Source organism: Octopus bimaculoides, chromosome 13, assembly GCF_046866305.1.
Source record: "Octopus bimaculoides isolate indiv1 chromosome 13, ASM4686630v1, whole genome shotgun sequence".
Lineage (NCBI taxonomy): Eukaryota > Metazoa > Mollusca > Cephalopoda > Octopoda > Octopodidae > Octopus > Octopus bimaculoides.
The window spans coordinates 21,500,711-21,528,565 of NC_142940.1; the positions used below are offsets into that span (position 1 = coordinate 21,500,711).

Genomic DNA, 27,855 nt, shown 5'->3' on the forward strand with positions numbered 1-27,855 from the left:
AACTATGGCAATCCTTTCGAATACCCGTTTCCTGCTACTAACATTTGCACCCCGGCGAAAATGCTCAGCGGCATTTCGTCCCAGTTTACATTCTGAGTTTAGTTTCCGTCAAATTTGTCTCTGATTGTCAACCTTTCAGGGCCGATAAAACAAGTACCAGTTAAGCACTGGATCGATATAATCGAATTAATTCGTCTCCCAAAACTACTGGCCTCTTGTCATCATTTGAAACCAATATTAATGAATATAAAAAAGAAAATGATGTTTAATCTTTTATTAAAAATATGTACAGAACTTTTCAATCATTCGGTCATCTCTCCATGAGAGTTGCATTCCCCCTTTTTATTATTTGTGAAAATTGTTTTAACTTTAACAAAAAGGGACAGGCTGTTCTTCATATTTGGCAGCCTGGGCCGGATAACTCTGATAGTGTTCTTTCGTTTAGCTGTTCATCTATGCTGCTGGATTTTCAGGTTTGTTAGAACGTAGGACAAGTCCTTTGTGTTGTATAGTTATGGCAGCATCTCTATTCAAATATCACGTCGGTGAAAGTGTATGGCATATCTGTAAAGAATGAAGATAAAAATTATACCAAACATGTATGCATATTTAACTAATCGATGAATAGATCACATCAGATCAAATATTATATTGTGGTATTTTAACACTGCAAAACATGCAATCATGACTTACCTAATGTAGCCCCAGGTTTACAGACATGTTCACATGACCATTTACGGAATAAACGATGATCTGTGCGACCTGATGCATCCTGGAACTGCCTTGCATGTAAATGTCGGTGACAATAATTGGAATACGAGGTGGGTCCTCTTCCTTCTGGTTACCATCATCTATACGGTGACAAAAGCAAACATCAATATATTATTTGATACAAATATCTCTTCATATTATACATAAAATGAAACATGGAAATACATTTTGAGAATTACACATACGTATGTATCTACATATTGTTAAGATTTATTTACCAGTATATATATGTATATATATATATATATATATATATATATATATATATATATACCAAGGTAAGTAAAAAGTTATGTAGGTAGGTAGGTAGGTAGGTAGGTAGGTAGGTAGGTATGTATGTAGGTAGGTAGGTGGATAGGTAGGTAGGTGGGTAGGTAGATTGGCACATATATGAGAATCAGTCGTAACACGTTATACTATTCAGTGAACACTAGAAACTACATTAATTTGAAACTTACCAAAATATGATGGTTCGTCAACCAGGTCAGCCCAAGGATCGGTGTATGTGGATGATGAATCTGGAAATGCAAATAGACAAAAGGTAATAAAAAAAAAACAGACTGTCGCAGAGAATCACAAAAGTATAAGAGATAAATAGACACATAACACAATTTACAATGTCAACTAGAAATCAATTAGGTCGTAAATTATTAATATTTACCTTCAAAGGAAGTACGTTCATATTGGTCAAAGTCAGGATAGGTAAAATCTGTAAACAACACAAAAATAATTATAAGAAACACATGTTTCTGGGGGAGAGTCCGATGTATTTTGAGGAGTATTTTTGTTGCTATATTTATCAAATGTAGTCCCACCTATGTGGTTATATCACACATCCAAATACTCACACATACACACACAATGGAAGCTTACACAGACTTACCCTCATGTGTGACTGCATATATATATATATATATATATATACACACACACACATACACACATACATACATATACGCAAATATACATACATGCTTTCATGCATACATACATTCCTACATACCTACTTACATGCATGCATACATACATACATGCATACATATAAACATACATGAATGCAAACATGTTTACACACTTGCCTATATTCATACACATCAGCACATTCATAAAATATACACAACAGATAGATAGATAGATAGATAGATAGATAGATACATACACACATACATACATACATACATACATACATACATACATACATACATACATATGTGTAAAGAAGATATGCAAGACTCTTTGTAAGTTTTAAACTGTTTTCAGCAAAACTCACCCTGTCTATGAGCTATAGCAGATTCATTGAGATTTCTAGGGAAATCTTCTTCTGTTGTTGTCATCGGGGAAAGGTCTGATAGCGATGATAACGATGAAGTAAAATCTGAGACATCTTCAAAAGTGTCTGCAAGTGTTGGTCGTCGTACGCAGGGTAATAATCTGGAGAAAAAGTTTCGAGCCCCTTTACGAAGTCGCGTAAGGAAGCCCGGTCGGTGTAGAACGTTAGACATTTGGTTATATCTATTAAAACAAACAAATTATTAGCAAATATATTAACGCAAATCTATGGATTGTAATAGTAACCTACAAGAAGTTAACTGTTAGCAATGGCCAAAGTATCGCAAATGAATGCGGAAAAATATCACGTTTTTCTGACTTCGGTATTATGACGTCATTATTGGGATTTAACCGATCAAAATAACGGTTTGAATTTCAATTAATAAAATCACATAGGGCACAGACAGTAGTTCAAAACACTTGCATTAAGACACATACATACACCCACCCACATATGTAATCAGAGAGATACAATATCGTCATATATGTGCACACAGGCAAAGGTTCAAGCAAACACAAAAATTCACATATACTGTATTTTCATGTTTAAATAATATAAATATTATGAATATATATGTATACGGGCGCTCACACACACACACATATATATATATATATATCAGGATGGATGTATGCATGCATACATGCATTATAATATGCATTATGTATGTATGTGATTGAGGTGATTTAACAAACGTAAGAAAGGGGCACTCAGCTCGTTTCACAGGAGCCATATATATATATAACTTAATAAGATTTTCACTCACCTCCAAGTCATTTAAATCTACGTAGGTCGGTAGAATTAATCTACTTCCTCCAGCATCAAGATGAAAGTCTACGAGCCTACGAATCTGAAGTTGGATAGGACTGTGTTAATCCGATTTTACAGTCTATGTACATATACATGCATACTAATATACATAATATATATATATATATATATATATATATATATATATATATATATATATATATATATATATATATATATATACAGGCATGCATACAGGCATACACACATATATGCACAGATACATACATACATGCATATATTCATGCATGCAAGCATGCATAGACAGGGAGACTGATAGACAGGCTGCAGACAGACATACAGACATACAGAGACATAGATAAAAAGATAGATAGATAGATAGATAGATAGATAGATAGATAGATAGATAGATAGTTTATATGCCTGTATGTATATGTGTGTCAGGATGTATGGTTTTGATGTTGAATGAGTGTGTTCTTAAACATTTATATGTTACCTCAACTGTATAAAATAATGAGTATTGTTATTTGGTGATATTCGAATATTATATTAATGTAACAAAGACGACTAGAACTGAGTGTGGAGGGAATTCAGTTATGACGTGTTCTTTTTGAAGTTTGCAGAGATTTGAAAACAGCCTGTTAATGCAGGTACATTTAGTAGAAAACTCAACATATCGAATGCCAGTACGTCTTGAAAACCATCAGGAGAGTTTGTGGACCGTTTTGGGGCCTTTCTCTCGACGGCTTTACAACGCACCTAGACCCCTTATTGATGTGGGGATCCACTTAATGTTTCGACTGATAATAATTCATTTTGAGATCGTGACCTCTCTAGTAGTCAATCAAAAATCATTTTGTGATCATCACCTCTCAAGCCAGGTCTCGTCATTCCTTTTCAGCCATATCCGATGGCTAGCCCTCTCTTGTAGACTAATGTTTGCTTGCAGATGTTGGACAACTCTTGATAGCAGCCATCGTTTCAGTCTGGTCCCAATAAAACCCCTACATCCAACTTCTACAGGAAAGTGTACTGCACACTAACCAACACCTATCCCGTCTTCCAGTAGCGCCTCATAACACTCGTCTTTCCTCCTCTGGTTTGCATCTAAAAATCACCCTCATCGTAATAAAATGATAATTTAAAAACTTCCTTAGTGGGCTAATAAATACATTCGTACATATATCTGAGTAAGATTAGGCTACCATTCCTAACTCGTCGTGATATCATTTAATTGAGCCTTCCTTAGCTCAACTATAACGACAGATCATACAACGGGGTATAATTGCAAAGCTACTTTCCTAAAGCCACTCTCTCACTAGTCGCACATATATACAGAACAAGGTTTATGTATTGAAAAAGCATTCTATTCTCGCCGCCAAGCACAGAGATTCTGACATTGCAAACTTCTTAAATGGCATCAGGTCCTTCGTGTTTAAGAAAATAGGTCCTGGATCCTGACGGTCATATATTGTGAAATTTCAAGTCCAAGGAAGATCAACAATATTCCGAGAAATGCAAAGAAGACCATTGCCAATCATTTCCTTGCTTCGAAGCCAAAAGTTTGGAGTATTTTTTAAAATTAAAATTGTTATGTCCAAGTATATTTCTATTCAAATATATACAATGTACAGGGTGTCCACAAGGTCTGGGTACATGGTGTAAATAAAATCATAGCATAAACAATTAAATATAAGTAATAATAATTTCTTAAAGCATATGTGAATCCTCATGTACCCAGACTTTGTGGACACCTTGTATATATTAGGGGAATTGATTGAAAAATTCTAATTTTCATACCTATGTTTCAAGCCTTTTGCCTCGATTCTAGACATGTGGTGGGAGGTAAAAGTCCTATTTTATCAGATGAGAGCAGTTCATGTCCAATAAAACCCGGGGAAACCATGCGATCTGCTCGAAGCACTTACTGAACATCTCAACCACCTGGAAGAACTCGACATTCCCTAGTTTTTCACAGATGAGAACTTTCCCCAGTATCGGAAAGTGAACAAGAAGAATAATAGATGACTCTGCAACAAGCCTACTGACCTCCTTAGGTATTCTTTAGTGGTCTTTGGTGGTCGTCTTTGGTGGTCTTTGAGGTCGTGATCAATAAGTATCATCTCGTGTATACTCATTTTCCCAGAAATTCTGTTTTCCCAGAATAAATACGGTAGCCTACATCGAGACATTGGGGACAACTTTCAAGGTTTAGATCGAGAAAAGTCCGCGTGAGAGGCACCACCGTTTTCCAGCAAGACTCTACTCCCTCTCACACAACCGGTACGACCCAGGACTTGTCGGCTGTTACGATCATGTTACCACAAGCCTTTAAACTCCTAACTGTTCTGAGTTAACCCCTCTCGCAAACTACTACATCTGAGGCGTCTGTGAGAGGGACAGCTGAAAGTATGCTCTTAATAGCAAGGACTCATTGATGTCTGCTGTTGGGAGCGATATAGCCGACATGAATAAGATCGACTGATCAAGGTATTTAATCACTTTAGAAGTTGTATCGAGGAAGTAATCGAAGCTGATGGCGGATTTATTAATTAGCTTTTGCGTTGGGTATGTCAGATCATGCGCAAATTCTATAAAAATATGTTGATTTTTGCAATAAATAGTCTTTGTTTTCCTTACATTAAAATATTCTTCTGAAACACACACATACACACACACATACACACTCATGTATACTCTTTTACTTGTTTCAGTCATTTGACTGCGGCCATGCTGGAGCACCACCTTTTTAATCAAGCAAATCGACCCCGGGACTTATTCTTTGTAAGCCTAGTACTTATTCTATTTTGCCGAACCGCTATTTCACGGGGACATAAACACACCAGCAGTTTCCGTCTACAAAATCCCCAGACAAGGTTTTGGTCGGCCCGAGGCTATAGCAGAAGATTCTTTCCCAATCTGTCACACAGTGGGACTGAACCCAGAACCATGTCATTGGTAAGCAAGCTACTTACCACGCAGCCACTCCTGCGTGTATATTCTTTTATTCGTTTGTATATGTTTATTCGTTTACTTGATAACCTTTAGACATGCTATGAGCCTATAATTCTCTGTTACGGCGGTCCTTTTAAGATTGACCACAATGTTTACTCGAGCTCCAAGCGTCATCTACATCTTAAGCCGGCTTCCACGAGATGTTGATATATTTGTCTGTTTTCCTATAATATCCCTTCCTGAGGCCATCTCATTATGTACTACTTTCCAACATAGATCGCGTTAGTGTTACCTATCTACAGTTCAAGTTAGTCTATCTATTAAAGTTTATGCATTTACTTTGATTAAGCATCTCAGAAACTGAAGTGATGTGTTCCGAGTCTAGTGTTTAGAGCGACGATGCAAGCACGCTGTTATACAACTTTCCGCTAAAGTGAAGGTGCTGTCGTTTAAAGTAGACATTATTTAACTTTTATTTTTTTAAAATGGAGAGCATTATCGCTACAAGAAGCTGACACATATCTGCCAAAGACATAAATCCATGGAGACCTTTCTCATCCGAATTTTGCATTATAATCGCCAAAATGATTTAGCTTGCGTGGAGCTGATTCTGCTGAACGTGTCAATTACTTCTAATATTCTTTCACTGTAAGTACCACTATCTTGTCTGGAGGCGCTATGGCCCGGTGGTTAGGGCAGCGGACTCGCGGACATAGGAACGCGGCTTCGATTCCCAGACCGAGCGTTGTGAGTGTTTATTGAGCTAAAACACCTAAAGCTCCACGAGGCTCCGGCAGGGTATGGTGGCGAATCCTGCTGTACTCTTTCACCACAACTTTCTCTCACTCTTACTTCCTGTTTCTGTTGTGCCTGTAATTCAAAGGGTCAGCCTTGTCACACTGTGACACGCTGAATATCCCCGAGAACTACGTTAAGGGTAAACGTGTCTGTGGAGTACTCAGCCACTTGCATGTTGATTTCACGAGCAGGCTGTTCCGTTGATCGGATCAAGTGGAACCCTCGACGTCGTAAGCGACGAAGTGCCAACTATATTATGTAAGTATGCATATGTCTTTGTGTATACATACATATATATATATATATATATATATATATATATATATATATATATATATATATATATACGACGGTTGTATGAAGAGTGTTGAGCCTTCACGGCCTTTGAGTCTTGAAGTCTTGTACCTTAATCAGAAATGTTGTATTTTTTGGGATGGTGGGGGGTAAAGACGTTTCAAACAACTCTCGGGTGTGTATATATATATATATATATATATATATATATATATATATATATATGAATATATATGCAGAGGGGAGAGAGAGAGAGAGAGATAGTTGATAGATCGACAGATGTGCATTTACACATATATACATATATATATATATATATGTTTATGAATATATTGTATACATAGATGTATGTTTGTGTCTCTGTGTGTGCTTGTGCTCCTGTGTGTGTGCTCGTGTGTGCGTGCGTGTGTGTGTGTGTGTGTGTGTGTGCGTGTGTGTGTACTCCCAAGCAACTTCACGAAAGGTACAAAAAGGCAGAAACTATGGCAATCCTTTCGAATACCCGTTTCCTGCTACTAACATTTGCACCCCGGCGAAAATGCTCAGCGGCATTTCGTCCCAGTTTACATTCTGAGTTTAGTTTCCGTCAAATTTGTCTCTGATTGTCAACCTTTCAGGGCCGATAAAACAAGTACCAGTTAAGCACTGGATCGATATAATCGAATTAATTCGTCTCCCAAAACTACTGGCCTCTTGTCATCATTTGAAACCAATATTAATGAATATAAAAAAGAAAATGATGTTTAATCTTTTATTAAAAATATGTACAGAACTTTTCAATCATTCGGTCATCTCTCCATGAGAGTTGCATTCCCCCTTTTTATTATTTGTGAAAATTGTTTTAACTTTAACAAAAAGGGACAGGCTGTTCTTCATATTTGGCAGCCTGGGCCGGATAACTCTGATAGTGTTCTTTCGTTTAGCTGTTCATCTATGCTGCTGGATTTTCAGGTTCGTTAGAACGTAGGACAAGTCCTTTGTGTTGTATAGTTATGGCAGCATCTCTATTCAAATATCACGTCGGTGAAAGTGTATGGCATATCTGTAAAGAATGAAGATAAAAATTATACCAAACCTGTATGCATATTTAACTAATCGATGTATAGATCACATCAGATCAAATATTATATTGTGGTATTTTAACACTGCAAAACATGCAATCATGACTTACCTAATGTAGTCCCAGGTTTACAGACATGTTCACATGACCATTTACGGAATAAACGATGATCTGTGCGACCTGATGCATCCTGGAACTGCCTTGCATGTAAATGTCGGTGACAATAATTGGAATACGAGGTGGGTCCTCTTCGTTCTGGTTACCATCATCTATACGGTGACAAAAGCAAACATCAATATATTATTTGATACAAATATCTCTTCATATTATACATAAAATGAAACATGGAAATACATTTTGAGAATTACACATACGTATGTATCTACATATTGTTAAGATTTATTTACCAGTATATATATATATATATATATATATATATATATATATATATATATATATATATATATATATATATATATATATATATATATATATATATATATATATATATATATATATATATATATATGTATATATATATACCAAGGTAAGTAGAAAGTTATGTAGGTAGGTAGGTAGGTAGGTAGGTATGTATGTATGTAGGTAGGTAGGTGGATAGGTAGGTAGGTTGGTCGGTAGGTAGGTAGGTGGGTAGGTAGATTGGCACATATATGAGAATCAGTCGTAACACGTTATACTATTCAGTGAACACTAGAAACTACATTAATTTGAAACTTACCAAAATATGATGGTTCGTCAACCAGGTCATCCCAAGGATCGGTGTATGTGGATGATGAATCTGGAAATGCAAATAGACAAAAGGTAATAAAAAAAAAACAGACTGTCGCAGAGAATCACAAAAGTATAAGAGATAAATAGACACATAACACAATTTACAATCTCAACTAGAAATCAATTAGGTCGTAAATTATTAATATTTACCTTCAAAGGAAGTACGTTCATATTGGTCAAAGTCAGGATGGGTAAAGTCTGTAAACAACACAAAAATAATTATAAGAAACACATGTTTCTGGGGGAGAGTCCGATGTATTTTGAGGAGTATTTTTGTTGCTATATTTATCAAATGTAGTCCCACCTATGTGGTTATATCACACATCCAAATACTCACACGTACACACACAATGGAAGCTTACACAGCCTTACCCTCATGTGTGTGACTGCATATATATGTATATATATATATATATATATACACACACACACACATACACACATACATACATATACGCAAATATACATACATGCTTACATGCATACATACATTCCTACATACCTACTTACATGCATGCATACATACATACATGCATACATATAAACATACATGAATGCAAACATGTTTACACACTTGCCTATATTCATACACATCAGCACATTCATAAAATATACACAACAGATAGATAGATAGATAGATAGATAGATACATACACACATACATACATACATACATACATACATACATATGTGTAAAGAAGATATGCAAGACTCTTTGTAAGTTTTAAACTGTTTTCAGCAAAACTCACCCTGTCTATGAGCTATAGCAGATTCATTGAGATTTCTAGGGAAATCTTCTTCTGTTGTTGTCATCGGGGAAAGGTCTGATAGCGATGATAACGATGAAGTAAAATCTGAGACATCTTCAAAAGTGTCTGCAAGTGTTGGTCGTCGTACGCAGGGTAATAATCTGGAGAAAAAGTTTCGAGCCCCTTTACGAAGTCGCGTAAGGAAGCCCGGTCGGTGTAGAACGTTAGACATTTGGTTATATCTATTAAAACAAACAAATTATTAGCAAATATATTAACGCAAATCAATGGATTGTAATAGTAACCTACAAGAAGTTAACTGTTAGCAATGGCCAAAGTATCGCAAATGAATGCGGAAAAATATCACGTTTTTCTGACTTCGGTATTATGACGTCATTATTGGGATTTAACCGATCAAAATAACGGTTTGAATTTCAATTAATAAAATCACATAGGGCACAGACAGTAGTTTAAAACACTTGCATTAAAACACATACATACACCCACAGACATATGTAATCAGAGAGATACAATATCGTCATATATGTGCACACAGGCACAGGTTCAAGCACACACAAAAATTCACATATACTGTATTTTCATGTTTAAAAAATATAAATATTATGAATATATATATATGAGCGCGCGCACACACACACACACACTTATATATATATATATATATCAGGATGGATGTATGCATGCATACATGCATTATAATATGCATTATGTATGTATGTGATTGAGGTGATTTAACAAACGTAAGAAAGGGGCACTCAGCTCGTTTCACAGGAGCCATATATATATATAACTTAATAAGATTTTCACTCACCTCCAAGTCATTTAAATCTACGTAGGTCGGTAGAATTAATCTACTTCCTCGGCATCAAGATGAAAGTCTACGAGCCTACGAATCTGAAGTTGGATAGGACTGTGTTAATCCGATTTTACAGTCTATGTACATATACATGCATACTAATATACATAATATATATATATATATATGTATATATATATATATATATATACAGGCATGCATACAGGCATACACACATATATGCACACATACATACATACATGCATATATTCATGCATGCAAGCATGCATAGACAGGGAGACTGATAGACAGGCATACAGACATACAGAGACATAGATAAATAGATAGATAGATAGATAGATAGATAGATAGTTTATATGCATGTATGTATATGTGTGTCAGGATGTATGGTTTTGATGTTGAATGAGTGTGTTCTTAAACATTTATATGTTACCTCAACTGTATAAAATAATGAGTATTGTTATATGGTGATATTCGAATATTATATTAATGTAACAAAGACGACTAGAACTGAGTGTGGAGGGAATTCAGTTATGACGTGTTCTTTTTGAAGTTTGCAGAGATTTGAAAACAGCCTGTTAATGCAGGTACATTTAGTAGAAAACTCCGCATATCGAATGCCAGTACGTCTTGAAAACCATCAGGAGAGTTTGTGGACCGTTTCGGGGCCTTTCTCTCGACGGCTTTACAACGCACCTAGACCCCTTATTGATGTGGGGATCCACTTAATGTTTCGACTGATAATAATTCATTTTGAGATCGTGACCTCTCTAGTAGTCAATCAAAAATCATTTTGTGATCATCACCTCTCAAGCCAGGTCTCGTCATTCCTTTTCAGCCATATCCGATGGCTAGCCCTCTCTTGTAGACTAATGTTTGCTTGCAGATGTTGGACAACTCTTGATAGCAGCCATCGTTTCAGTCTGGTCCCAATAAAACCCCTACATCCAACTTCTACAGGAAAGTGTACTGCACACTAACCAACACCTATCCCGTCTTCCAGGAGCGCCTCATAACACTCGTCTTTCCTCCTCTGGTTTGCATCTAAAAATCACCCTCATCGTAATAAAATGATAATTTAAAAACTTCCTTAGTGGGCTAATAAATACATTCGTACATATATCTGAGTAAGATTAGGCTACCATTCCTAACTCGTCGTGATATCATTTAATTGAGCCTTCCTTAGCTCAACTATAACGACAGATCATACAACGGGGTATAATTGCAAAGCTACTTTCCTAAAGCCACTCTCTCACTAGTCGCACATATATACAGAACAAGGTTTATGTATTGAAAAAGCATTCTATTCTCGCCGCCAAGCACAGAGATTCTGACATTGCAAACTTCTTAAATGGCATCAGGTCCTTCGTGTTTAAGAAAATAGGTCCTGGATCCTGACGGTCATATATTGTGAAATTTCAAGTCCAAGGAAGATCAACAATATTCCGAGAAATGCAAAGAAGACCATTGCCAATCATTTCCTTGCTTCGAAGCCAAAAGTTTGGAGTATTTTTTTAAATTAAAATTGTTATGTCCAAGTATATTTCTATTCAAATATATACAATGTACAGGGTGTCCACAAGGTCTGGGTACATGGTGTAAATAAAATCATAGCATAAACAATTAAATATAAGTAATAATAATTTCTTAAAGCATATGTGAATCCTCATGTACCCAGACTTTGTGGACACCTTGTATATATTAGGGGAATTGATTGAAAAATTCTAATTTTCATACCTATGTTTCAAGCCTTTTGCCTCGATTCTAGACATGTGGTGGGAGGTAAAAGTCCTATTTTATCAGATGAGAGCAGTTCATGTCCAATAAAACCCGGGGAAACCATGCGATCTGCTCGAAGCACTTACTGAACATCTCAACCACCTGGAAGAACTCGACATTCCCTAGTTTTTCACAGATGAGAACTTTCCCCAGTATCGGAAAGTGAACAAGAAGAATAATAGATGACTCTGCAACAAGCCTACTGACCTCCTTAGGTATTCTTTAGTGGTCTTTGGTGGTCGTCTTTGGTGGTCTTTGAGGTCGTGATCAATAAGTATCATCTCGTGTATACTCATTTTCCCAGAAATTCTGTTTTCCCAGAATAAATACGGTAGCTTACATCGAGACATTGGGGACAACTTTCAAGGTTTAGATCGAGAAAAGTCCGCGTGAGAGGCACCACCGTTTTCCAGCAAGACTCTACTCCCTCTCACACAACCGGTACGACCCAGGACTTGTCGGCTGTTACGATCATGTTACCACAAGCCTTTAAACTCCTAACTGTTCTGAGTTAACCCCTCTCGCAAACTATTACATCTGAGGCGTCTGTGAGAGGGACAGCTGAAAGTATGCTCTTAATAGCAAGGACTCATTGATGTCTGCTGTTGGGAGCGATATAGCCGACATGAATAAGATCGACTGATCAAGGTATTTAATCACTTTAGAAGTTGTATCGAGGAAGTAATCGAAGCTGATGGCGGATTTATTAATTAGCTTTTGCGTTGGGTATGTAAGATCATGCGCAAATTCTATAAAAATATGTTGATTTTTGCAATAAATAGTCTTTGTTTTCCTTACATTAAAATATTCTTCTGAAACACACACATACACACACACATACACACTCATGTATACTCTTTTACTTGTTTCAGTCATTTGACTGCGGCCATGCTGGAGCACCACCTTTTTAATCAAGCAAATCGACCCCGGGACTTATTCTTTGTAAGCCTAGTACTTATTCTATTTTGCCGAACCGCTATTTCACGGGGACATAAACACACCAGCAGTTTCCGTCTACAAAATCCCCTGACAAGGTTTTGGTCGGCCCGAGGCTATAGCAGAAGATTCTTTCCCAATCTGTCACACAGTGGGACTGAACCCAGAACCATGTCATTGGTAAGCAAGCTACTTACCACGCAGCCACTCCTGCGTGTATATTCTTTTATTCGTTTGTATATGTTTATTCGTTTACTTGATAACCTTTAGGCATGCTATGAGCCTATAATTCTCTGTTACGGCGGTCTTTTTAAGATTGACCACAATGTTTACTCGAGCTCCAAGCGTCATCTACATCTTAAGCCGGCTTCCACGAGATGTTGATATATTTGTCTGTCTTCCTATAATATCCCTTCCTGAGGCCATCTCATTATGTACTACTTTCCAACATAGATCGCGTTAGTGTTACCTATCTACAGTTCAAGTTAGTCTATCTATTAAAGTTTATGCATTTACTTTGATTAAGCATCTCAGAAACTGAAGTGATGTGTTCCGAGTCTAGTGTTTAGAGCGACGAAGCAAGCACGCTGTTATACAACTTTCCGCTAAAGGGAAGGTGCTGTCGTTTAAAGTAGACATTATTTAACTTTTATTTTTTTAAAATGGAGAGCATTATCGCTACAAGAAGCTGACACATATCTGCCAAAGACATAAATCCATGGAGACCTTTCTCATCCGAATTTTGCATTATAATCGCCAAAATGATTTAGCTTGCGTGGAGCTGATTCTGCTGAACGTGTCAATTACTTCTAATATTCTTTCACTGTAAGTACCACTATCTTGTGTGGAGGCGCTATGGCCCGGTGGTTAGGGCAGCGGACTCGCGGACATAGGAACGCGGTTTCGATTCCCAGACCGAGCGTTGTGAGTGTTTATTGAGCTAAAACACCTAAAGCTCCACGAGGCTCCGGCAGGGTATGGTGGCGAATCCTGCTGTACTCTTTCACCACAACTTTCTCTCACTCTTACTTCCTGTTTCTGTTGTGCCTGTAATTCAAAGGGTCACCGTTGTCACACTGTGACACGCTGAATATCCCCGAGAACTACGTTAAGGGTAAACGTGTCTGTGGAGTACTCAGCCACTTGCATGTTGATTTCACGAGCAGGCTGTTCCGTTGATCGGATCAAGTGGAACCCTCGACGTCGTAAGCGACGAAGTGCCAACTATATTATGTAAGTATGCATATGTCTTTGTGTATACATACATATATATATATATATATATATATATATATATATATATATATATACGACGGTTGTATGAAGAGTGTTGAGCCTTCACGGCCTTTGAGTCTTGAAGTCTTGTACCTTAATCAGAAATGTTGTATTTTTTGGGGTGGTGGGGGGTAAAGACGTTTCAAACAACTCTCGGGTGTATATATATATATATATATATATATATATATATATATATATATATATATATATGAATATATATGCAGAGGGGAGAGAGAGAGAGAGAGATAGTTGATAGATCGACAGATGTGCATTTACACATATATATATATATGTTTATGAATATATTGTATACATAGATGTATGTTTGTGTCTCTGTGTGTGCTTGTGCTCCTGTGTGTGTGCTCGTGTGTGCGTGCGTGTGTGTGTGTGTGTGTGTGTGTGCGTGTGTGTGTACTCCCAAGCAACTTCACGAAAGGTACAAAAAGGCAGAAACTATGGCAATCCTTTCGAATACCCGTTTCCTGCTACTAACATTTGCACCCCGGCGAAAATGCTCACCGGCATTTCGTCCCACTTTACATTCTGAGTTTAGTTTCCGTCAAATTTGTCTCTGATTGTCAACCTTTCAGGGCCGATAAAACAAGTACCAGTTAAGCACTGGATCGATATAATCGAATTAATTCGTCTCCCGAAACTACTGGCCTCTTGTCATCATTTGAAACCAATATAATGAATATAAAAAAGAAAATGATGTTTAATCTTTTATTAAAAATATGTACAGAACTTTTCAATCATTCGGTCATCTCTCCATGAGAGTTGCATTCCCCCTTTTTATTATTTGTGAAAATTGTTTTAACTTTAACAAAAAGGGACAGGCTGTTCTTCATATTTGGCAGCCTGGGCCGGATAACTCTGATAGTGTTCTTTCGTTTAGCTGTTCATCTATGCTGCTGGATTTTCAGGTTCGTTAGAACGTAGGACAAGTCCTTTGTGTTGTATAGTTATGGCAGCATCTCTATTCAAATATCACGTCGGTGAAAGTGTATGGCATATCTGTAAAGAATGAAGATAAAAATTATACCAAACCTGTATGCATATTTAACTAATCGATGTATAGATCACATCAGATCAAATATTATATTGTGGTATTTTAACACTGCAAAACATGCAATCATGACTTACCTAATGTAGCCCCAGGTTTACAGACATGTTCACATGGCCATTTACGGAATAAACGATGATCTGTGCGACCTGATGCATCCTGGAACTGCCTTGCATGTAAATGTCGGTGACAATAATTGGAATACGAGGTGGGTCCTCTTCGTTCTGGTTACCATCATCTATACGGTGACAAAAGCAAACATCAATATATTATTTGATACAAATATCTCTTCATATTATACATAAAATGAAACATGGAAATACATTTTGAGAATTACACATACGTATGTATCTACATATTGTTAAGATTTATTTACCAGTATATATATATATATATATATATATATATATATATATATATATATATATATATATATATATATATATATATGTACCAAGGTAAGTAGAAAGTTATGTAGGTAGGTAGGTAGGTAGGTAGGTAGGTAGGTAGGTATGTATGTATGTAGGTAGGTAGGTGGATAGGTAGGTAGGTTGGTCGGTAGGTAGGTAGGTGGGTAGGTAGATTGGCACATATATGAGAATCAGTCGTAACACGTTATACTATTCAGTGAACACTAGAAACTACATTAATTTGAAACTTACCAAAATATGATGGTTCGTCAACCAGGTCAGCCCAAGGATCGGTGTATGTGGATGATGAATCTGGAAATGCAAATAGACAAAAGGTAATAAAAAAAAAACAGACTGTCGCAGAGAATCACAAAAGTATAAGAGATAAATAGACACATAACACAATTTAGAATCTCAACTAGAAATCAATTAGGTCGTAAATTATTAATATTTACCTTCAAAGGAAGTACGTTCATATTGGTCAAAGTCAGGATGGGTAAAGTCTGTAAACAACACAAAAATAATTATAAGAAACACATGTTTCTGGGGGAGAGTCCGATGTATTTTGAGGAGTATTTTTGTTGCTATATTTATCAAATGTAGTCCCACCTATGTGGTTATATCACACATCCAAATACTCACACGTACACACACAATGGAAGCTTACACAGCCTTACCCTCATGTGTGTGACTGCATATATATATATATATATATATATATATATATATATTTATATATATACACACACACACACATACACACATACATACATATACGCAAATATACATACATGCTTACATGCATACATACATTCCTACATACCTACTTACATGCATGCATACATACATACATGCATACATATAAACATACATGAATGCAAACATGTTTACACACTTGCCTATATTCATACACATCAGCACATTCATAAAATATACACAACAGATAGATAGATAGATAGATAGATACATACACACATACATACATACATACATACATACATACATATGTGTAAAGAAGATATGCAAGACTCTTTGTAAGTTTTAAACTGTTTTCAGCAAAACTCACCCTGTCTATGAGCTATAGCAGATTCATTGAGATTTCTAGGGAAATCTTCTTCTGTTGTTGTCATCGGGGAAAGGTCTGATAGCGATGATAACGATGAAGTAAAATCTGAGACATCTTCAAAAGTGTCTGCAAGTGTTGGTCGTCGTACGCAGGGTAATAATCTGGAGAAAAAGTTTCGAGCCCCTTTACGAAGTCGCGTAAGGAAGCCCGGTCGGTGTAGAACGTTAGACATTTGGTTATATCTATTAAAACAAACAAATTATTAGCAAATATATTAACGCAAATCAATGGATTGTAATAGTAACCTACAAGAAGTTAACTGTTAGCAATGGCCAAAGTATCGCAAATGAATGCGGAAAAATATCACGTTTTTCTGACTTCGGTATTATGACGTCATTATTGGGATTTAACCGTCCAAAATAACGGTTTGAATTTCAATTAATAAAATCACATAGGGCACAGACAGTAGTTTAAAACACTTGCATTAAAACACATACATACACCCACTCACATATGTAATCAGAGAGATACAATATCGTCATATATGTGCACACAGGCACAGGTTCAAGCACACACAAAAATTCACATATACTGTATTTTCATGTTTAAATAATATAAATATTATGAATATATATATATACGGGCGCTCACACACAGACACACATATATATATATATATATCAGGATGGATGTATGCATGCATACATGCAGTATAATATGCATTATGTATGTATGTGATTGAGGTGATTTAACAAACGTAAGAAAGGGGCACTCAGCTCGTTTCACAGGAGCCATATATATATATAACTTAATAAGATTTTCACTCACCTCCAAGTCATTTAAATCTACGTAGGTCGGTAGAATTAATCTACTTCCTCCGGCATCAAGATGAAAGTCTACGAGCCTACGAATCTGAAGTTGGATAGGACTGTGTTAATCCGATTTTACAGTCTATGTACATATACATGCATACTAATATACATAATATATATATGTATATATATATATATATATATATATATATATATATATATATATATATATATATATATATATATATATATATATATATATATATATATATATATATATATATATATATACAGGCATGCATACAGGCATACACACATATATGCACACATACATACATACATGCATATATTCATGCATGCAAGCATGCATAGACAGGGAGACTGATAGACAGGCTGTCAGACAGACATACAGACATACAGAGACATAGATAGATAGATAGATAGATAGATAGATAGATAGATAGATAGTTTATATGCATGTATGTATATGTGTGTCAGGATGTATGGTTTTGATGTTGAATGAGTGTGTTCTTAAACATTTATATGTTACCTCAACTGTATAAAATAATGAGTATCGTTATTTGGTGATATTCGAATATTATATTAATGTAACAAAGACGTATAGAACTGAGTGTGGAGGGAATTCAGTTATGACTGTTCTTTTTGAAGTTTGCAGAGATTTGAAAACAGCCTGTTAATGCAGGTACATTTAGTAGAAAACTCCGCATATCGAATGCCAGTACGTCTTGAAAACCATCAGGAGAGTTTGTGGACCGTTTCGGGGCCTTTCTCTCGACGGCTTTACAACGCACCTAGACCCCTTATTGATGTGGGGATCCACTTAATGTTTCGACTGATAATAATTCATTTTGAGATCGTGACCTCTCTAGTAGTCAATCAAAAATCATTTTGTGATCATCACCTCTCAAGCCAGGTCTCGTCATTCCTTTTCAGCCATATCCGATGGCTAGCCCTCTCTTGTAGACTAATGTTTGCTTGCAGATGTTGGACAACTCTTGATAGCAGCCATCGTTTCAGTCTGGTCCCAATAAAACCCCTACATCCAACTTCTACAGGAAAGTGTACTGCACACTAACCAACACCTATCCCGTCTTCCAGGAGCGCCTCATAACACTCGTCTTTCCTCCTCTGGTTTGCATCTAAAAATCACCCTCATCGTAATAAAATGATAATTTAAAAACTTCCTTAGTGGGCTAATAAATACATTCGTACATATATCTGAGTAAGATTAGGCTACCATTCCTAACTCGTCGTGATATCATTTAATTGAGCCTTCCTTAGCTCAACTATAACGACAGATCATACAACGGGGTATAATTGCAAAGCTACTTTCCTAAAGCCACTCTCTCACTAGTCGCACATATATACAGAACAAGGTTTATGTATTGAAAAAGCATTCTATTCTCGCCGCCAAGCACAGAGATTCTGACATTGCAAACTTCTTAAATGGCATCAGGTCCTTCGTGTTTAAGAAAATAGGTCCTGGATCCTGACGGTCATATATTGTGAAATTTCAAGTCCAAGGAAGATCAACAATATTCCGAGAAATGCAAAGAAGACCATTGCCAATCATTTCCTTGCTTCGAAGCCAAAAGTTTGGAGTATTTTTTTAAATTAAAATTGTTATGTCCAAGTATATTTCTATTCAAATATATACAATGTACAGGGTGTCCACAAGGTCTGGGTACATGGTGTAAATAAAATCATAGCATAAACAATTAAATATAAGTAATAATAATTTCTTAAAGCATATGTGAATCCTCATGTACCCAGACTTTGTGGACACCTTGTATATATTAGGGGAATTGATTGAAAAATTCTAATTTTCATACCTATGTTTCAAGCCTTTTGCCTCGATTCTAGACATGTGGTGGGAGGTAAAAGTCCTATTTTATCAGATGAGAGCAGTTCATGTCCAATAAAATCCGGGGAAACCATGCGATCTGCTCGAAGCACTTACTGAACATCTCAACCACCTGGAAGAACTCGACATTCCCTAGTTTTTCACAGATGAGAACTTTCCCCAGTATCGGAAAGTGAACAAGAAGAATAATAGATGACTCTGCAACAAGCCTACTGACCTCCTTAGGTATTCTTTAGTGGTCTTTGGTGGTCGTCTTTGGTGGTCTTTGAGGTCGTGATCAATAAGTATCATCTCGTGTATACTCATTTTCCCAGAAATTCTGTTTTCCCAGAATAAATACGGTAGCCTACATCGAGACATTGGGGACAACTTTCAAGGTTTAGATCGAGAAAAGTCCGCGTGAGAGGCACCACCGTTTTCCAGCAAGACTCTACTCCATCTCACACAACCGGTACGACCCAGGACTTGTCGGCTGTTACGATCATGTTACCACAAGCCTTTAAACTCCTAACTGTTCTGAGTTAACCCCTCTCGCAAACTACTACATCTGAGGCGTCTGTGAGAGGGACAGCTGAAAGTATGCTCTTAATAGCAAGGACTCATTGATGTCTGCTGTTGGGAGCGATATAGCCGACATGAATAAGATCGACTGATCAAGGTATTTAATCACTTTAGAAGTTGTATCGAGGAAGTAATCGAAGCTGATGGCGGATTTATTAATTAGCTTTTGCGTTGGGTATGTAAGATCATGCGCAAATTCTATAAAAATATGTTGATTTTTGCAATAAATAGTCTTTGTTTTCCTTACATTAAAATATTCTTCTGAAACACACACATACACACACACATACACACTCATGTATACTCTTTTACTTGTTTCAGTCATTTGACTGCGGCCATGCTGGAGCACCACCTTTTTAATCAAGGAAATCGACCCCGTGACTTATTCTTTGTAAGCCTAGTACTTATTCTATTTTGCCGAACCGCTATTTCACGGGGACATAAACACACCAGCAGTTTCCGTCTACAAAATCCCCTGACAAGGTTTTGGTCGGCCCGAGGCTATAGCAGAAGATTCTTTCCCAATCTGTCACACAGTGGGACTGAACCCAGAACCATGTCATTGGTAAGCAAGCTACTTACCACGCAGCCACTCCTGCGTGTATATTCTTTTATTCGTTTGTATATGTTTATTCGTTTACTTGATAACCTTTAGGCATGCTATGAGCCTATAATTCTCTGTTACGGCGGTCTTTTTAAGATTGACCACAATGTTTACTCGAGCTCCAAGCGTCATCTACATCTTAAGCCGGCTTCCAGGAGATGTTGATATATTTGTCTGTCTTCCTATAATATCCCTTCCTGAGGCCATCTCATTATGTACTACTTTCCAACATAGATCGCGTTAGTGTTACCTATCTACAGTTCAAGTTAGTCTATCTATTAAAGTTTATGCATTTACTTTGATTAAGCATCTCAGAAACTGAAGTGATGTGTTCCGAGTCTAGTGTTTAGAGCGACGAAGCAAGCACGCTGTTATACAACTTTCCGCTAAAGGGAAGGTGCTGTCGTTTAAAGTAGACATTATTTAACTTTTATTTTTTTAAAATGGAGAGCATTATCGCTACAAGAAGCTGACACATATCTGCCAAAGACATAAATCCATGGAGACCTTTCTCATCCGAATTTTGCATTATAATCGCCAAAATGATTTAGCTTGCGTGGAGCTGATTCTGCTGAACGTGTCAATTACTTCTAATATTCTTTCACTGTAAGTACCACTATCTTGTGTGGAGGCGCTATGGCCCGGTGGTTAGGGCAGCGGACTCGCGGACATAGGAACGCGGTTTCGATTCCCAGACCGAGCGTTGTGAGTGTTTATTGAGCTAAAACACCTAAAGCTCCACGAGGCTCGGGCAGGGTATGGTGGCGAATCCTGCTGTACTCTTTCACCACAACTTTCTCTCACTCTTACTTCCTGTTTCTGTTGTGCCTGTAATTCAAAGGGTCACCCTTGTCACACTGTGACACGCTGAATATCCCCGAGAACTACGTTAAGGGTAAACGTGTCTGTGGAGTACTCAGCCACTTGCATGTTGATTTCACGAGCAGGCTGTTCCGTTGATCGGATCAAGTGGAACCCTCGACGTCGTAAGCGACGAAGTGCCAACTATATTATGTAAGTATGCATATGTCTTTGTGTATACATACATATATACATATATATATATATATATATATATATATACGACGGTTGTATGAAGAGTGTTGAGCCTTCACGGCCTTTGAGTCTTGAAGTCTTGTACCTTAATCAGAAATGTTGTATTTTTTGGGGTGATGGGGGGTAAAGACGTTTCAAACAACTCTCGGGTGTATATATATATATATATATATATATATATATATATATATATATGAATATATATGCAGAGGGGAGAGAGAGAGAGAGAGATAGTTGATAGATCGACAGATGTGCATTTACACATATATATATATATGTTTATGAATATATTGTATACATAGATGTATGTTTGTGTCTCTGTGTGTGCTTGTGCTCCTGTGTGTGTGCTCGTGTGTGCGTGCGTGTGTGTGTGTGTGTGTGTGTGCGTGTGTGTGTACTCCCAAGCAACTTCACGAAAGGTACAAAAAGGCAGAAACTATGGCAATCCTTTCGAATACCCGTTTCCTGCTACTAACATTTGCACCCCGGCGAAAATGCGCACCGGCATTTCGTCCCACTTTACATTCTGAGTTTAGTTTCCGTCAAATTTGTCTCTGATTGTCAACCTTTCAGGGCCGATAAAACAAGTACCAGTTAAGCACTGGATCGATATAATCGAATTAATTCGTCTCCCAAAACTACTGGCCTCTTGTCATCATTTGAAACCAATATTAATGAATATAAAAAAGAAAATGATGTTTAATCTTTTATTAAAAATATGTACAGAACTTTTCAATCATTCGGTCATCTCTCCATGAGAGTTGCATTCCCCCTTTTTATTATTTGTGAAAATTGTTTTAACTTTAACAAAAAGGGACAGGCTGTTCTTCATATTTGGCAGCCTGGGCCGGATAACTCTGATAGTGTTCTTTCGTTTAGCTGTTCATCTATGCTGCTGGATTTTCAGGTTCGTTAGAACGTAGGACAAGTCCTTTGTGTTGTATAGTTATGGCAGCATCTCTATTCAAATATCACGTCGGTGAAAGTGTATGGCATATCTGTAAAGAATGAAGATAAAAATTATACCAAACCTGTATGCATATTTAACTAATCGATGTATAGATCACATCAGATCAAATATTATATTGTGGTATTTTAACACTGCAAAACATGCAATCATGACTTACCTAATGTAGCCCCAGGTTTACAGACATGTTCACATGACCATTTACGGAATAAACGATGATCTGTGCGACCTGATGCATCCTGGAACTGCCTTGCATGTAAATGTCGGTGACAATAATTGGAATACGAGGTGGGTCCTCTTCGTTCTGGTTACCATCATCTATACGGTGACAAAAGCAAACATCAATATATTATTTGATACAAATATCTCTTCATATTATACATAAAATGAAACATGGAAATACATTTTGAGAATTACACATACGTATGTATCTACATATTGTTAAGATTTATTTACCAGTATATATATATATATATATATATATATATATATATATATATATATATATATATATATATATATATATATATATACCAAGGTAAGTAGAAAGTTATGTAGGTAGGTAGGTAGGTAGGTAGGTAGGTATGTATGTAGGTAGGTAGGTGGATAGGTAGGTAGGTGGGTAGGTAGATTGGCACATATATGAGAATCAGTCGTAACACGTTATACTATTCAGTGAACACTAGAAACTACATTAATTTGAAACTTACCAAAATATGATGGTTCGTCAACCAGGTCAGCCCAAGGATCGGTGTATGTGGATGATGAATCTGGAAATGCAAATAGACAAAAGGTAATAAAAAAAAACAGACTGTCGCAGAGAATCACAAAAGTATAAGAGATAAATAGACACATAACACAATTTACAATCTCAACTAGAAATCAATTAGGTCGTAAATTATTAATATTTACCTTCAAAGGAAGTACGTTCATATTGGTCAAAGTCAGGATAGGTAAAATCTGTAAACAACACAAAAATAATTATAAGAAACACATGTTTCTGGGGGAGAGTCCGATGTATTTTGAGGAGTATTTTTGTTGCTATATTTATCAAATGTAGTCCCACCTATGTGGTTATATCACACATCCAAATACTCACACATACACACACAATGGAAGCTTACACAGCCTTACCCTCATGTGTGTGACTGCATATATATATATATATATATATATATATATATATATATATACACACACACACATACACACATACATACATATACGCAAATATACATACATGCTTACATGCATACATACATTCCTACATACCTACTTACATGCATGCATACATACATACATGCATACATATAAACATACATGAATGCAAACATGTCTACACACTTGCCTATATTCATACACAACAGCACATTCATAAAATATACACAACAGATAGATAGATAGATAGATACATACATACATACATACATACATATGTGTAAAGAAGATATACAAGAATCATTGTAACTTTTAAGCTATTTTCAGCAAAACTCACCCTGTCTATGAGCTATAGCAGATTCATTGAGATTTCTAGGGAAATCTTCTTCTGTTGTTGTCATCGGGGAAAGGTCTGATAGCGATGATAACGATGAAGTAAAATCTGAGACATCTTCAAAAGTGTCTGCAAGTGTTGGTCGTCGTACGCAGGGTAATAATCTGGAGAAAAAGTTTCGAGCCCCTTTACGAAGTCGCGTAAGGAAGCCCGGTCGGTGTAGAACGTCAGACATTTGGTTATATCTATTAAAACAAACAAATTATTAGCAAATATATTATCGCAAATCAATGGATTGTAATAGTAACCTACAAGAAGTTAACTGTTAGCAATGGCCAAAGTATCGCAAATGAATGCGGAAAAATATCACGTTTTTCTGACTTCGGTATTATGACGTCATTATTGGGATTTAACCGATCAAAATAACGGTTTGAATTTCAATTAATAAAATCACATAGGGCACAGACAGTAGTTTAAAACACTTGCATTAAAACACATACATACACCCACTCACATATGTAATCAGAGAGATACAATATCGTCATATATGTGCACACAGGCACAGGTTCAAGCAAACACAAAAATTCACATATACTGTATTTTCATGTTTAAATAATATAAATATTATGAATATATATGTATACGGGCGCTCACACACACACACACATATATATATATATATCAGGATGGATGTATGCATGCATACATGCATTATAATATGCATTATGTATGTATGTGATTGAGGTGATTTGACAAACGTAAGAAAGGGGCACTCAGCTCGTTTCACAGGAGCCATATATATAACTTAATAAGATTTTCACTCACCTCCAAGTCATTTAAATCTACGTAGGTCGGTAGAATTAATCTACTTCCTCCGGCATCAAGATGAAAGTCTACGAGCCTACGAATCTGAAGTTGGATAGGACTGTGTTAATCCGATTTTACAGTCTATGTACATATACATGCATACTAATATACATAATATATATATATATATATATGTATATATATATATATACAGGCATGCATACAGGCATACACACATATATGCACACATACATACATACATGCATATATTCATGCATGCATGTATGCATAGACAGGGAGACTGATAGACAGGCTGTCAGACAGACATACAGACATACAGAGACATAGATAAATAGATAGATAGATAGATAGATAGATAGATAGATAGATAGATAGATAGATAGATAGATAGATAGTTTATATGCATGTATGTATATGTGTGTCAGGATGTATGGTTTTGATGTTGAATGAGTGTGTTCTTAAACATTTATATGTTACCTCAACTGTATAAAATAATGAGTATTGTTATTTGGTGATATTCGAATATTATATTAATGTAACAAAGACGACTAGAACTGAGTGTGGAGGGAATTCAGTTATGACGTGTTCTTTTTGAAGTTTGCAGAGACTTGAAAACAACCTGTTAATGCAGGTACATTTAGTAGAAAACTCCGCATATCGAATGCCAGTACGTCTTGAAAACCATCAGGAGAGTTTGTGGACCGTTTCGGGGCCTTTCTCTCGACGGCTTTACAACGCACCTAGACCCCTTATTGATGTGGGGATCCACTTAATGTTTCGACTGATAATAATTCATTTTGAGATCGTGACCTCTCTAGTAGTCAATCAAAAATCATTTTGTGATCATCACCTCTCAAGCCAGGTCTCGTCATTCCTTTTCAGCCATATCCGATGGCTAGCCCTCTCTTGTAGACTACTGTTTGCTTGCAGATGTTGGACAACTCTTGATAGCAGCCATCGTTTCAGTCTGGTCCCAATAAAACCCCTACATCCAACTTCTACAGGAAAGTGTACTGCACACTAACCAACACCTATCCCGTCTTCCAGTAGCGCCTCATAACACTCGTCTTTCCTCCTCTGGTTTGCATCTAAAAATCACCCTCATCGTAATAAAATGATAATTTAAAAACTTCCTTAGTGGGCTAATAAATACATTCGTACATATATCTGAGTAAGATTAGGCTACCATTCCTAACTCGTCGTGATATCATTTAAATACTCACACATACACACACAATGGAAGCTTACACAGCCTTACCCTCATGTGTGTGACTGCATATATATATATATATATATATATATATATATATACACACACACACATACACACATACATACATATACGCAAATATACATACATGCTTACATGCATACATACATTCCTACATACCTACTTACATGCATGCATACATACATACATGCATACATATAAACATACATGAATGCAAACATGTTTACACACTTGCCTATATTCATACACATCAGCATATTCATAAAATTCATAAAATATACACAACAGATAGATAGATAGATAGATACATACACACATACATACATACATACATACATACATACATACATACATACATATGTGTAAAGAAGATATGCAAGACTCCTTAGCTCAACTATAACGACAGATCATACAACGGGGTATAATTGCAAAGCTACTTTCCTAAAGCCACTCTCTCACTAGTCGCACATATATACAGAACAAGGTTTATGTATTGAAAAAGCATTCTATTCTCGCCGCCAAGCACAGAAATTCTGACATTGCAAACTTCTTAAATGGCATCAGGTCCTTCGTGTTTAAGAAAATAGGTCCTGGATCCTGACGGTCATATATTGTGAAATTTCAAGTCCAAGGATGATCAACAATATTCCGAGAAATGCAAAGAAGACCATTGCCAATCATTTCCTTGCTTCGAAGCCAAAAGTTTGGAGTATTTTTTTAAATTAAAATTGTTATGTCCAAGTATATTTCTATTCAAATATATACAATGTACAGGGTGTCCACAAGGTCTGGGTACATGGAGTAAATAAAATCATAGCATAAACAATTAAATATAAGTAATAATAATTTCTTAAAGCATATGTGAATCCTCATGTACCCAGACTTTGTGGACACCTTGTATATATTAGGGGAATTGATTGAAAAATTCTAATTTTCATACCTATGCTTCAAGCATTTTGCCTCGATTCTAGACATGTGGTGGGAGGTACAAGTCCTATTTTATCAGATGAGAGCAGTTCATGTCCAATAAAACCCGGGGAAACCATGCGATCTGCTCGAAGCACTTACTGAACATCTCAACCACCTGGAAGAACTCGACATTCCCTAGTTTTTCACAGATGAGAACTTTCCCCAGTATCGGAAAGTGAACAAGAAGAATAATAGATGACTCTGCAACAAGCCTACTGACCTCCTTAGGTATTCTTTAGTGGTCTTTGGTGGTCGTCTTTGGTGGTCTTTGAGGTCGTGATCAATAAGTATCATCTCGTGTATACTCATTTTCCCAGAAATTCTGTTTTCCCAGAATAAATACGGTAGCCTACATCGAGACATTGGGGACAACTTTCAAGGTTTAGATCGAGAAAAGTCCGCGTGAGAGGCACCACCGTTTTCCAGCAAGACTCTACTCCCTCTCACACAACCGGTACGACCCAGGACTTGTCGGCTGTTACGATCATGTTACCACAAGCCTTTAAACTCCTAACTGTTCTGAGTTAACCCCTCTCGCGAACTACTACATCTGAGGCGTC

The 27,855-nt window shown here is 36.6% G+C and overlaps 3 long non-coding RNA genes across 3 annotated transcripts; all 3 read right to left on the minus strand.

Moving 5' to 3' along the window:
• Nucleotides 1-259: 259 nt before the first annotated feature.
• LOC149132832 (uncharacterized) lies at nt 260-951 on the minus strand. The gene is made up of 2 exons (XR_016244109.1): nt 694-951; nt 260-564 (listed from the first exon to the last, which is right to left on the minus strand). It is a non-coding gene; the product is annotated as an uncharacterized LOC149132832 (long non-coding RNA).
• Nucleotides 952-7,656: 6,705 nt separating this feature from the next.
• On the minus strand, nt 7,657-8,357 carry LOC149132833 (uncharacterized). The gene is made up of 2 exons (XR_016244110.1): nt 8,091-8,357; nt 7,657-7,961 (listed from the first exon to the last, which is right to left on the minus strand). It is a non-coding gene; the product is annotated as an uncharacterized LOC149132833 (long non-coding RNA).
• Nucleotides 8,358-22,501: 14,144 nt separating this feature from the next.
• Nucleotides 22,502-23,215, minus strand: LOC149132834 (uncharacterized). Its single transcript, XR_016244111.1, has 2 exons — nt 22,936-23,215; nt 22,502-22,806 (listed from the first exon to the last, which is right to left on the minus strand). It is a non-coding gene; the product is annotated as an uncharacterized LOC149132834 (long non-coding RNA).
• Between the last annotated feature and the right edge of the window lie 4,640 nt (nt 23,216-27,855).